We start from the raw sequence: 12,944 nt of genomic DNA on the forward strand, positions 1-12,944 counted from the left end.
ATAATGCCTCCAAAGCCACAGGCTCTGCAATGTACAATTTCAGTAGCAGATGTGAGTGCAAAATTCCCAAACTCCCCGGCAATTAGTTGCAATGTTCTTCTTAATTATCATGTTCTTATTGGCCTTCAATAATGACTATTCCAATTTAGTTAATTACAAGTAAGGTTAAATTCTTTCTATAGTTTTTTGACTATTTGCAGTTATTGCTTTGCAAATTGTTATTTTATTAGCTCATATTGCTCTTGTTATGTAAATTGTTTGTATGAGGAAAATTAACATTTTGTCTGGTACATTTGTTTTAAATTTTTTTTTATTTTTATCAAATTAGTATTGCTATTATTCAAATCTTTATTTATATTATTTAATACAATGTTGTCATGGTCCCTATCCATGTTGCATGGCTGATGCTATTTGGAATGAATTTTTTATTATATTACATTATTCATTATTTTATTGCATTTATTATTAATAAATATGAAATTTATTGATAGTAACTTATTTCTGTGGTCAGAATTTTACCTAATAGTATTAGTTTATGCATGTTTTTTCAATTATGATTGTCTGTTTTTTCCAGCTGGGTAATCAAATTATGTGTAAATAATGATAATTTCATTATTTTCAATATTTGTACCTTTTGTTATATTGTCTTCCCTGAACACATGGGACACTTATCGGACATTGTTAAATGATCATAGTGAAAAGGATATCTTTGTCTTATTCCTCTTTTAATTTAACTTAATTTATTTCACTTTTAAATTTTGTAAAATCATATTAAGAAAAATATGTTTTTAAAAAAGATTTATTCTGTTTATTTGAGAAGGGCACAGTTACACAGAGAGAGTGAAAGATGGCATGGGAGATGGGGTGGGGGGAGAGAAAGAGAGAAAGAGAGAAACACCCATCTGCTGTTTTACTTTCCAAATGGCTGCAAAGGCCTGGGCTGGGCCATTTGGAAGCCAGGAGCTTAGAACTCATGCTGGGTCTTCCACATAGAGAGAAAGGGCCACACACTTGGGCCATCTTCTGCTGCTTTCCCAAATGCACTAGCATGAAGCTAGATTGGAAGCAGAGCAGTTGGGACTGGAACTGGCACTCATACTGGATGCCAGCATCGTGGGCAGAGGTTTAACCTTTCGTGCCACAAGGATGGCTCCAAGGAAATATTTTATATTTTATATGTTTCTTTTAGAGTTTTTACTAGGCTGAGATAGTGATTTTTATCCAAAATATATTAACATATCTGAAAAGGATGATATGAATTTTTAAATGGTAACTTACTTTATATGAATAGAGTCCCTAGTACTGAATTACTCCTGCTGTCAAAACATAAAGTCTACTTTTCATGGAGAATTTTTCTTTTAATTTACCCTGGTGTGGATTTGCCAGCATTTGGCTGACAATTCTACACTTGATATTTATGAGTAAGGCTTTGGGGCCACAGTGTTCTTCCTGAATAATCGTCTTACACTTTCAATCTGAGTTATGCTAACTTGGTAAAATAACTATGGTAATATGCATTCTTTCTCTATGCTATGAAACCTTTTCCCTCAACTTTTAGAATTTACATAGGTGAACAGATTTCCTGTGTTTCCTGTGTACAGCTTTAGGGACATATTGATATTTCCCATGCTACCCTCCTTCTGCTCAAGCTTCCTCTACCCCTCCTGCTTCCTTTCTTATTTTTTTTTTTGATGTTTACAATGACATACTTTCAGTATATTTTATAAACAGAAGTTTAACCCTCCACTAGGTAAAGAGTTCAACAAAGAATAAGAAGAAGAAAAAACACTCTTTCTCAACAGCAGAGACTAGGCTGTAAACAATAATAAAATTTTGAAATGTCAATTTCACTCACATACATTACATTTTCTGATACTCTATTAGTTACCACAGATCAGAGAAAACATATGGTATCTGCCTTTTTGGGGACTGGCCTATTACACTAAGTGTAAAGGTTTTCAGTTGCATCCATTTTGTTGCGAACAACAGGAATTCATTTTCTAACCACTGTATAGTATTCCACAGTATATATATACACCACGTTTCCTTTATCCATTATTATTGTACGTATCACACACCAGGTACTGTGTTGATGGACATCTGGGTTGATTCCATATCTTATCTATTCCAAATTGAGCTGCAATAAACATGAGGATACAGCTGACTCTATAATATGCTAATTTCATTTCATTTGGGTAAATTCCCAGGTATGAAATGCCTGAGTCACATGGTAGATCTATTTTTAGCTTTTTGAGGAATCACCATACTCTCTTCCCCAGTGGCTTACATCAGAGAACATTTCTCCCCTTATGCTTACCAGCATTTATCGTTTTTGATTTCTGTATGAGAGCCATTCTAACTGGGATGAAGTGAAATTTCATTATGACTTTTATTTGCATTTCCCTTGATGGCTACTGATCTTAAGCATCCTTTCATGTTTCTGTTGGCCATTTGAATATTATTTTTTGAAAAACGCCTGTTCGATTCCTTTGCCCATGTCTTAACTGGATTATTTGTTTTATTGTTGAGTTTCTTGAGCTCTTTACATATTCTGGATATTACTCCTTTACCAGTGGCATAGTTTGCATATATTTTCTCCCATTCTGTTGATTGTCTCTTCACCTTGTTGAATGTTTCCTTTGCTGCACAGAAGCTTCTTAGCTTGATTTAATCCCATTTGTTTATTTTTGCTTTTACTGCCTGTCTTTCTGGGGCCTTTTCCAAGAACTTTTTGCTTATGCCAATGTCTTTCAGAGTTTCCCAAATGTTCTCTAATAATTTGATGGTATTGGGGGTCATAGATTTACATCTTTGATCCATTGTGAGTGGATTTTGTGTAAGGTGTAAGGTTGGGATCTTGCTTCATACTTCTGCATGCAGAGATCCAGTTTTCCCTTCACCATTTGTTGAAGAGACTCCTCTTGCTCCAGGAATTGATGTCAGCTCCTTTGTCAATGATTAGTTGGTTGTAGATGCATGGAATGGCTTCTGGGGTTTTTATAATACCTTTATTATTGTACAGTATCATACACTAGATATTGTGCTGAATAACAAAACCATGGCACTTCTTTGAAAAGAAATTACTGTGTAGTCTGTTCCTTGAAAGCCTGAAAGAATGAACCTGTCCCCATTTAGGGGGAAAGTACTTTGAAGAATGCATGCCGTTGTAGAAGATCTTTCTTATTCCTTCCATTTTAATGGATACAACTTAGTGTTCTACTTCTATAACTGACATTTTCTTAGAAAAACGTTCTTCTCAAGGAGAATTTAGCATCATCTTTTAATAGATTCATCTTTTTCTGTGATCCCATTTCCTAATTTATATGTTTCAGATTTTTTTTCTTGTTCTGTTCTTCTATGTGATTCTACAGTATTTATTTAAATACCTAAAGTAAGGAACAAATTAACCTCCTTTCATCACATAGTCTGTTTTTGTCACATAATTGATAATGTGACAAGACGTGCCAACTCCAAGAGGAATTTATGAATGCAATGTTGTATTTTTTTAAACAGAGGAAAGATCACTATGTTTTGTGACTTTTGCTTTTCCTGGGACTGGGTTCCCTAATCTATTCTTGAGATGAATGTGAATTTCTCATGACCAAGAGCAATGTTTTCTGAAGCTGCTCCAAGGCCAAGGACTGTAGCTCCCACACTGCAGTCTTTCAGTAATAATTTAGTGAACTAAGTTCTGTACTGGAGGTCACTAGTACTTGGTCAGATGATTTGTGAGATACAATCCAAATCTAAAGGGAGCAATATTATATTAAAGAACAATTAAAATTATGAAAAGAATATTATGTCAAAAACTTAAAGATATCACAGAAATATATAGACAAGCTAGGCTTTTACTTTTTTTTCTCCTCCAGGTTTTTCCTTTTAACAAACCATCCATGAACATAATTGCTCAACTCTAATCATATTCAGCCACATGGTTGGGAAAATACTGAATTCTTGTCTCAATAAGGCCAACGATTTTAGTTATTATTTTATAAAGGGAAAATGAAATAGTTTAATAGTATTATCACAAATGTACAATTAATTTTCCTATATTTAAATCAGTGATTTTTTTAGTATCTGTGTTTTGTTGGTTGGTTTTCCAAAGCTCAGCCCAAAGTGTATTCAAGTGAATGATTCACACTATTTCATATATGAGATAAAGGAAAAAAACCTATCACATTCAACATGGTCACAAGTCCCTGCTAAGTGTAAACTTGAGGGTGAACCTGATAAGTTAGGAAGTTAAAGCATATTTCTGTGATATTCTCTGTTAGTAGCACATACATTCTTGGACATCTTTGAGTTTTTGTTTGTTTTCCCTTAGGGAACATGGGCTTTCACACTGAAGGTTGTATTTCTAAGAACAATGCCTACTGGCTTTATTTTAGGATTTCCATTTATTTAAACTATGAATGATAAATATCTTCTCTCACAGTCGCTCACAGTGACTAACCATATCATCAGCACTGGAACTGGGGCAATATGTACTACATCAGATCTCATGTAAGTACCCAGTCATTGAAAATCCTTGGAGATGCAATCATACTTAAAAAATTGTAAGCATAATTATAATGTTGGTAGCGTGTTGGTTCTATTAGATAGTGTTTCTTATTTTATCTTCTAGGTTTGGAGATGTGTTAAATAGGCAAGTTTAAAAAACAAGATTATCACATTTAACCCTCATTGGAAAATCATTCTTATATTACACTGATGAATTAATAGAGGTCATAATATTGAATGGACTTCTACTTTGGACCCAAGCCCACTTTTCCTTGTAATATGCCAAAGTGACTGTTGAGGAAAATGACAATTGCTTTGATCCAAATATCTGACTTTCTAGAGTTATGTCAGTTTTCTCTTTAAACTGGAATAAATACTACGCAATTGTCTAACTGCACTATTTGATTAAACACAGTAACAATATACTGTAGAACTAGAATCTTGCTGCAAATAGAGGTAAAGAATGCACTTTGGTTTATCTCAACTTCAGGTCTATAATGTTCTGTAGGAATAGGGGTAATTACTGAGGAAAAGGAACTCATCCATGATACCCTGTGCCATTCAGATTTCGAATGGGAATGATTTATAAAAATAATATGGCAAAGCCCACTGCCACTTTCAATAGCCCATTGTTGAAAGAGAGTAAGATATGCGATCCTCATGGATTCTGCTGGCTCAGTTATTCAGTGGTTTCATCAAGTTGTGTCTCTGAGCTCTCATAACTTTTGTACTTATAATAATCATTCAAAACAATGAAAATAAACTATGACCTGAGTGACAAAGACAGTTGAACAAAAGAATAATGTGTTGATGGTGCAGTGCATATGGATTATCATGCAGTGAGGTTCTGGGCTCTTTGGCTTGTGTTCAGAATCAATGGTCAGAGATATTTATGCACAGCAGTGAGTGGAGAGGCATGAATCAGAAGGTGCTGGTGGACCCCAGGTTTCCTGATATTCATCATGTGAAGAAGCATGAAAGGTACTTTAAAATGGAATCCGTCAGTTCTCTTTCTTTGAATGACAATGGTCATGATATACACCAGTGATTTCCTTGTACACCAGGGCAAGCAGAAATATCATGTGGACTCCTATCTACAGAAACCTTCTGCAGTCTTGACACTCCCCACCTTTGCTCTGAGTAATCCACCTTTTGATGACAGTTGGGCATGAAAGTGAGTTTTCCATTTCATTGCTTGCTAAATTGAAGCTATTTGATAAATGGCACACAGGCCACACAATGGTGTATACAAATGCTGGGATGTTTGACAGAAAGCAATTTTAAAGCTTTTACTTTTGCATTTCATACAGTCCAAGTTACTTGGAAAGTGACTAGGATATAATACGTTTTGCATTCCAAAATAGGCTTGAATATATATTCCAGGTAAGAAGAAAGTATAAGTTTGTGTTCTAGTTGAAAACAGACAAAACTTTGTCTACCACATGCCATCAAACTTCACTCTTACTTGGAAATTAGAAATCAATCTTGCATGTTTTTTAAATAGGATTTATGTAAGCATCAAGCTGCTATCTTTGGTAAAATGACAGTTTATGTGATAAGACTATTTATAGTTTAGTATAGTTTGGCTGTTACCTTTCAAAAGTCAAAAAAAAAAAATATATCAACCAAAGTAAATGATGAAAAGATTCAGTTTCCACCTTGGACTATCAATTTTTTTTTTTTTTTTTTTTTACAATTTGGAAGCTTTTATTGTCAGATTTTACCTTTGCTGTTACCTCAGTAAGAAAAAAAACCTAGTTGTTCTTAAGAAAAATTTTATTGTGTACAAAAAAGCCCATAAATAACAGCTAATTTTAAGCTATTAAAGACTAATATATGCTCATGTAATTTTGCTTGCCAATTTTATATGTTTTATTTTCTAGTATTTTATTTCAAAATTAAAAAAGAAGAAATATTAAAACAAGTGATCCTTATGGATCCCTTTAGAGAATATGTGATCTGCAATGGGGAGGAATTTGAAAAAGTTTCCTGACTCCTTATATCTCCTGGATATCGATCCTTTATCAGACGTTGGTTGCTTCTTTATTTTGTTGAGTGTTTACTTTGTTGTGAATCCAAAGCTTCTTAGCTCACTATAGACTCATTTCTCTATTTTTGCATCTATTTCATGTGCTTATGGGATCTTATCCAAGAAGTTTTTGCCTATGCCAATGTCTTGCAGTGCTTTTTGGGTTTTCCTCAATAATTTAATGGTTTTAGACCTTAGGTTTAGATCTCTGATCCATTGTGAGTTGATGTAAGGTAGATGTTTTGTTTCATACTTCTGTATGCAGAGATCCAATTTCTGAACATCATTTGGTTGAAGAGACTTTCTTTCCTCCAGGAAGTGATCAAAAAATGTATGATTACTTCAATAGATCCAGAGAAAGCATTTGATAAAATACAACATCCTTTCATGATGAAAACCTTTTGCGCATCATGTATGGAAGGAACATTCCTCAACATAATCAAGTCAATTTAAGACAAACTCACAATCAGCATCATATTGAATGATGAAAACCTGGAAGCATTTCCATTAATAGCCAGAAACAGACAATGATGCCCACTCTCATCACTACTATTCAATATATTCTGAAAGTTTTAGCCAGAGCCATAAATAAGAGAAAACTACTCAAAGGGATATAAATGGGAAAGGAGGGAATCAAATTATCCCTGTTTACAGATGATATGATTCTATCCATAAGTGAACAAAAGACTCCACTAAGAGGCTATTGGAGGCCAGTGCTGTGGCTCACTAGGCTAATCCTCCGCCTTGCGGCGCCGGCACACTGGGTTCTAGTCCCGTTCGGGGCGCCGGATTCTGTCCCCGTTGCTCCTCTTCCAGTCCAGCTCTCTGCTGTGGCCTGGGAAGGCAGTGGAGGATGGCCCAAGTGCTTGGCCCTGCACCCGCATGGGAGACCAGGAGAAGCACCTGGCTCCTGGCTTCGGATCAGTGCAGTGAGCCAGCCACAGCATGCCGGCCACAGCAGCCATTGGGGGGTGAACCAATGGAAAAGGAAGACCTTTCTCTTTGTCTCTCTCTCTCTCACTGTCCACTCTGTCTGTCAAAAAATAAATTAATTAAATAAAAAATAGGCTATTGGAACTCAAAAGAGAGTTCGGTAAAATTGCAAAACAACACATAAAAAATCAATAGCCTTTGTATACACAATTTGGCTGAGAAAAAACTTGTAAGGTCAATCCCATTCACCACAGCAACAAAAAATTTAAATACCTTGGGGTAAGTTTAACCAAGGATGTGAAAGATCTCTACAGTTAAAATTATAAAACATTAAGGAAACAGATGAAGATACACAAAAAAATAGAAAAACCTTCCATATTCACAGATTGGAAGAATTAATTCATCGAAATGTCTATACTAACCAAAACAATTTGCAGATTCAATGTGATCCCAATCAAAATACCAAAGATGTTCTTCTGAGTTCTGGAAAAAAATGAATCACAAGAGACCCAGAGTAGTACAGCAATCTTCAACAATTAAGATGAAGCTGGAGTCATCACAATACTATATTTCTTTTTTTTATTTTATTATTTTTTTTTATTTTTTGACAGGCAGAGTGGACAGTGAGAGAGAGAGAGAGAGAGACAGAGACAGAGAGAAAGGTCTTCCTTTGCCGTTGGTTCACCTTCCAATGGCCGCCGCGGCCGGCGCACCGCACTGATCCGATGGCAGGAGCCAGGTACTTCTCCTAGTCTCCCATGGGGTACAGGGCCCAAGCACTTGGGCCATCCTCCACTGCACTCCCTGGCCACAGCAGAGAGCTGGCCTGGAAGAGGGGCAACCGGGACAGAATCTGGTGCCCCAACTGGGACTAGAACCCGGTGTGCCGGTGCCGCAAGGCGGAGGATTAGCCTAGTGAGCCGCGGCACCGGCCACAATACTATATTTCAAAACATATTACAGGGCAGTTTTAATCAAACAGCCTGATACTGGCACAAAAATTGACATGTGGACCATTGGAAAAGATTAGAGACTCCAGAAATTAATCCATGCATCTAAAACTGTCAAATCTTTGACAAATAAGCAAAAATCATTCTCTCTTATAGAAAAGCAATATATAGAAAAGATAAGCAAAGAAACTTTTAAGGAGGAAAATAAAAATAATTGTTACCCCATGAAACAATTGCTCGAATGTTTCCTTTCCTACATTTTCTATTTTGTTATTATTTTGTGTTTATTAAATAGTGAGTTCATATTATTATATAAATTTATAGTCATCTATTATCACAGGATATATTTGCCTTCTTTTTTTGCTTACAAGAAGAGCTTATTGAGTCTTACTACTGAATTCCATTCCTTTGCATAAAAATACTACAGCTTATTTATCTGGCTGGTCTACACATGTAAAACATTAGGTTTATTTTCACTTTGGGGTAATTAGGACTAGTGCTACTGTGAGCATATTTATTTTTATCTTTTGGTGAACATATAATATTTTAGGGGCATATACACGTATACAAATATAATTCCCGGGTCAAAGGATATGCAACAGTTTGATTTTAGTAGCCACTTGTCAAAGATGTTGTCCCAAGATATATTTCAATCAACAACTATTGAAAGTCTTAGTTGTGAGGCTGGCACTGTGGCAGAGTGGGTGAAGTCACCATCTTCAGTGCAAGCATCCCATACAGATGCCAGTTCAAGTGCTGGCTTCTCCTCTTCTAATCCAGTTCCCAGGTAATCTGCCTGGGGAAAGCAACAGAAGATGGCCCAAGTATTTGGGCATCTGCACCTGTGCAGGAGACCCAGAAGAAGCTCCTGGCTCCTGGATTCGGACCATTGTAGCCATCTCGGGAGTGAACCGGCAGATGGAAGATCTCTCTCTCCCTCTCTCTCTTTATCTCTCTCTCTGTGTGTATGTGTGTGTGTGTGTAAAACTATGCCTTTCAAATAAATAAGTAAATCTTTAAAAAGTCTTAAGTCTTAGTTGTTCCACGTACTTATCTGTAACGGATATTAGCTTGTCTTTTTTATTTTAGACATACTACTAGGTGTACTATGAAATTACAGTTTCAATTCACATTTTTCTAATAAGTAATGAAATTATTAACTAGTATATATCTTTGTTGGTTGTTTAGAAATCTTTTGTAATAAGACTATTGAAATCTTTGTTCCTTTTTTATTAGGTTTATGTCTGTAAAATTAATTTTTAGGAACTTTCATATATTGTGGAAACAGTTCCTCTTTTGGAAATATGTAATTCCATATCTTCTCTTATTCTTGATCCTGCTCTCTTACACTCTAAATAGTGTCTTGATAAATAGGGATTAATAATTTTTAAATAGTACATGTATTAATTTTTTCATAGTTAATGTCATACTGAAGAAATATTTGGGGCAGGCATTGTGGCAAAGCAGGTTAAGCTGCTGTGGGATTGAGTCCTGGGTACTCTGTTTATATCCAGCTGTCTCCTGGAAAGCATGATGTGATTGAGTGCCTGCCACCCATAAAGACCCAGAAGTAGTTCCAGGCTCCTGTCTTCATTCTGTCCTGGCCCTGGCTGTTTCAGGCATTGGGGAGTAAGCCAGCAGATGGAAGATCTCTCTCCCCCTTCTTCTTTTTTCCTCTCTCTCTCTCTCTCTCTCTCTCTCTCTCTCTCTCTCTCTCTCTTTGTATCTCTACCCTTCAAGTAGATGAAAATAAGCATTGAATAATGTAAAAATCTTTGCTTATCCCATAGTCATGAATATATTCTCCTGCATTTTATTCTAAAATTTTTTTCTTTTGGTTTAGATTTCATATTTAGGATAGAAAATGAGTATGGGGAAATTAGGTAAAAGAGTTCCATAGTAATAAAAAGAGAAATGTGGTAATTCAAGTTAGAAAGGTATTGATAGAGATGGTAAGAGAAAGACTTGCTTGGCATGCTTTCAAAGCTGAAGTAATAGTATGAAATGCAGAGGGAGACAGAGAGGAGGCAGGAAGAGGAGATCTCAAATAATACTTTCATATTTCTGTCTGAAACACTTGTATAAGGTAATGCCATTTATTGAGATAGTTCGGTCATCTAAAAGAATCTGGTCATCTAAGTTGATTTTTCATTAATTTACATCTGCTACACTAAGAAGTTTTAACACCTCAAGCAATGGATTGTAGAATTATGAGTCTTTCATAGTGCTGTAAATAAACTTAGGAAAGGGTTAAACTGGTCAAATCGAAGACAGTAAACTTATTCTCATACATTTTCAAGTAGAAGCTTTATAAACTATGTAAGAACACAATTAGCTTGATCCTTAGCAAATCCTTATTTTCATACAAGTGAAAATATTGATCTCAGCATAGCCCTGGCTCATGACTTTATTTATGGATTCCAAAAGCACAGCTTGAAATTTCTTGGAGGTATTTAATTAAGAATTGAAGCATATCCATCATTTTCCATTTCATTAAACCCTAGAAAACCAGCCCTCAAAGTGCCTGCTCCATACATCAAGGGCTACAGAGAATTTTGTATCTACACTTGAACCAGATTGTGTAATGGTAATTTGTTTCCTACTGGTGTACTGCGAGGTGAAAAGTACACATGGAAATGGTGAGCTGAGAGTAACAATGAAATAAATAATTGATGTGGCTGTAGTTCATGTAACTTTATCCTACAGCTAAGTTGACACATCAGATTTTCTAAGTTTCTAACAGAAAACCTTCACACTTGCACATCAAGGTAAAGACAGGACTTGGGAAAACCTAAGATGGTTTGTTATTCATTTGCATAGTCTACAGCAGAGCTTCTCAGGCTTGCTGAGACTGAAATTGAGGTGTGTGACAAAGGATTTTCCCCATCAGACACGAGAGAGCCAGGTGTGGCCCTGAGGCTGATTATCTCCGAACTTAAGCAGCTCCTCTGTTGCTTGAGCAATGTCTGAAGGCAGATCCCATCGTTATGAAGCCAGTGAGCTTGAAGAATGACTTCCCAGCATCTGATGCTTTGGCATAATATGCAGAATGCCATCAAACAGCGATCTGCCAACAGCAATGCGCAGCGCTGTCCGTGGAAGAGGGATGCGTGACAATGATGAATGAATTCTGTTTCAGATGTTCAAGATCAGCTGTTGGCATTACAAGGCAAGAGAATAATGAGAGGTGATGCAAGAGGAGCCTGAGTGAGGGCTTCTGATGGGTCCAGCACTAGGCAGCAGCCTTGAATCTCTATCCTTGATTCCTAAGTTATTATTCTTTAATGGGTCCTTTTGATGGAGTCCACACTGATTGACAAGTGACTGCTTTAGTAATGTGTATGTTTAGAGCATAATAACTTTAGATGCTTGATATAAAAAGTTATTATCAGAATAGATCTAGCTGTATGGTAAATGGACAGAATCCCTGTATGCAGCACTTTATGACACCAAGAAAATCATGAACTCTGTAAGAACTGCCAGCTGGACTCAGCTATGCTATCCTTATTTAACCTACAACCAAGAACTTATTGTGAGGCAAAGCCAAAAGGACTATCATCACAGAATGGCACCCTTGTAAATATCCTCCATTTCCTGACAACCAACCTGCTTTTTCCTTGCTCAGAAAATCAGTCCTCAGCCCCAAGCCTAGGAGCCATTGGAATATAACCTACAGGAGACAGCAAGCCTGAACTGCCCCATCAGAATATACCCCATCAGAATACAAGCCCCCTTTATAATGCAGGACTTAAATGAGATAAAAAAGGGAAATGGGAAGCTTCATTGAAGACTCTAATAAATGTTTAGAATGATGGTGTAAGGTAACTAGCCTGTTTGAATTTACAAGAAAGGACATGGTTTTCCTTGTAAACACTATCCTAATTCATAGGAAAAGACAAATAGTGTTGAAACATGCCTGTGACTATAAATTTCTAGCTCATACTTCCACTGATATTAGAGAGAAGCATCAGAATTATGCAGGGGACCAAACATCCCCTTGGATAAAATTCTAAAGGCTGCTTCCATGGCCTGTTTCAAGAGATCAAGAAGGAAAGGAAAGAGCTAGGTTCCAGAAGAAGCAATGTAGGGATGGGTGGCAGGCCTAGTTATAGTTCCAATACTTGCTACTTCTCTTTGGATCATGTGACTCTAGTGTGCTTGCTAATTGTGTCTCTAACAGCATAAAAGCTGTCCAGCCCCAGATGATTCTGAGATGGGGCTTGCAGCCTATCCCACCAGCTGACATGACCATCCTTCTGTACTGCGCAGGACACTCGCTTCCAAGGCCACCCTCAAACACCACAGGACAGACAGCAAGAGAAGAATACCCATAAGCAGCCCTATGCCCGTATGCCAGCTGAAGAAAGACAGAAAACAGACTTTCACCCTAAGGTAGCTAGGTAGACATTAACTTATGTCTATAAGAAAAGAAATGGGGATTTTTTTTGAAGAAAATGACAATTTTTGAGTGGTTGAATCAAGGAAGGAATGTACAAACAAGCTTGAAAGGAGACCCACATTTGAACATCAAA

The sequence above is a fragment of the Oryctolagus cuniculus genome, chromosome 4 (genome assembly GCF_051225735.1).
Source record: "Oryctolagus cuniculus isolate XC-2025 breed Fujian yellow rabbit chromosome 4, ASM5122573v1, whole genome shotgun sequence".
Classification (NCBI taxonomy): Eukaryota; Metazoa; Chordata; class Mammalia; order Lagomorpha; family Leporidae; genus Oryctolagus; species Oryctolagus cuniculus.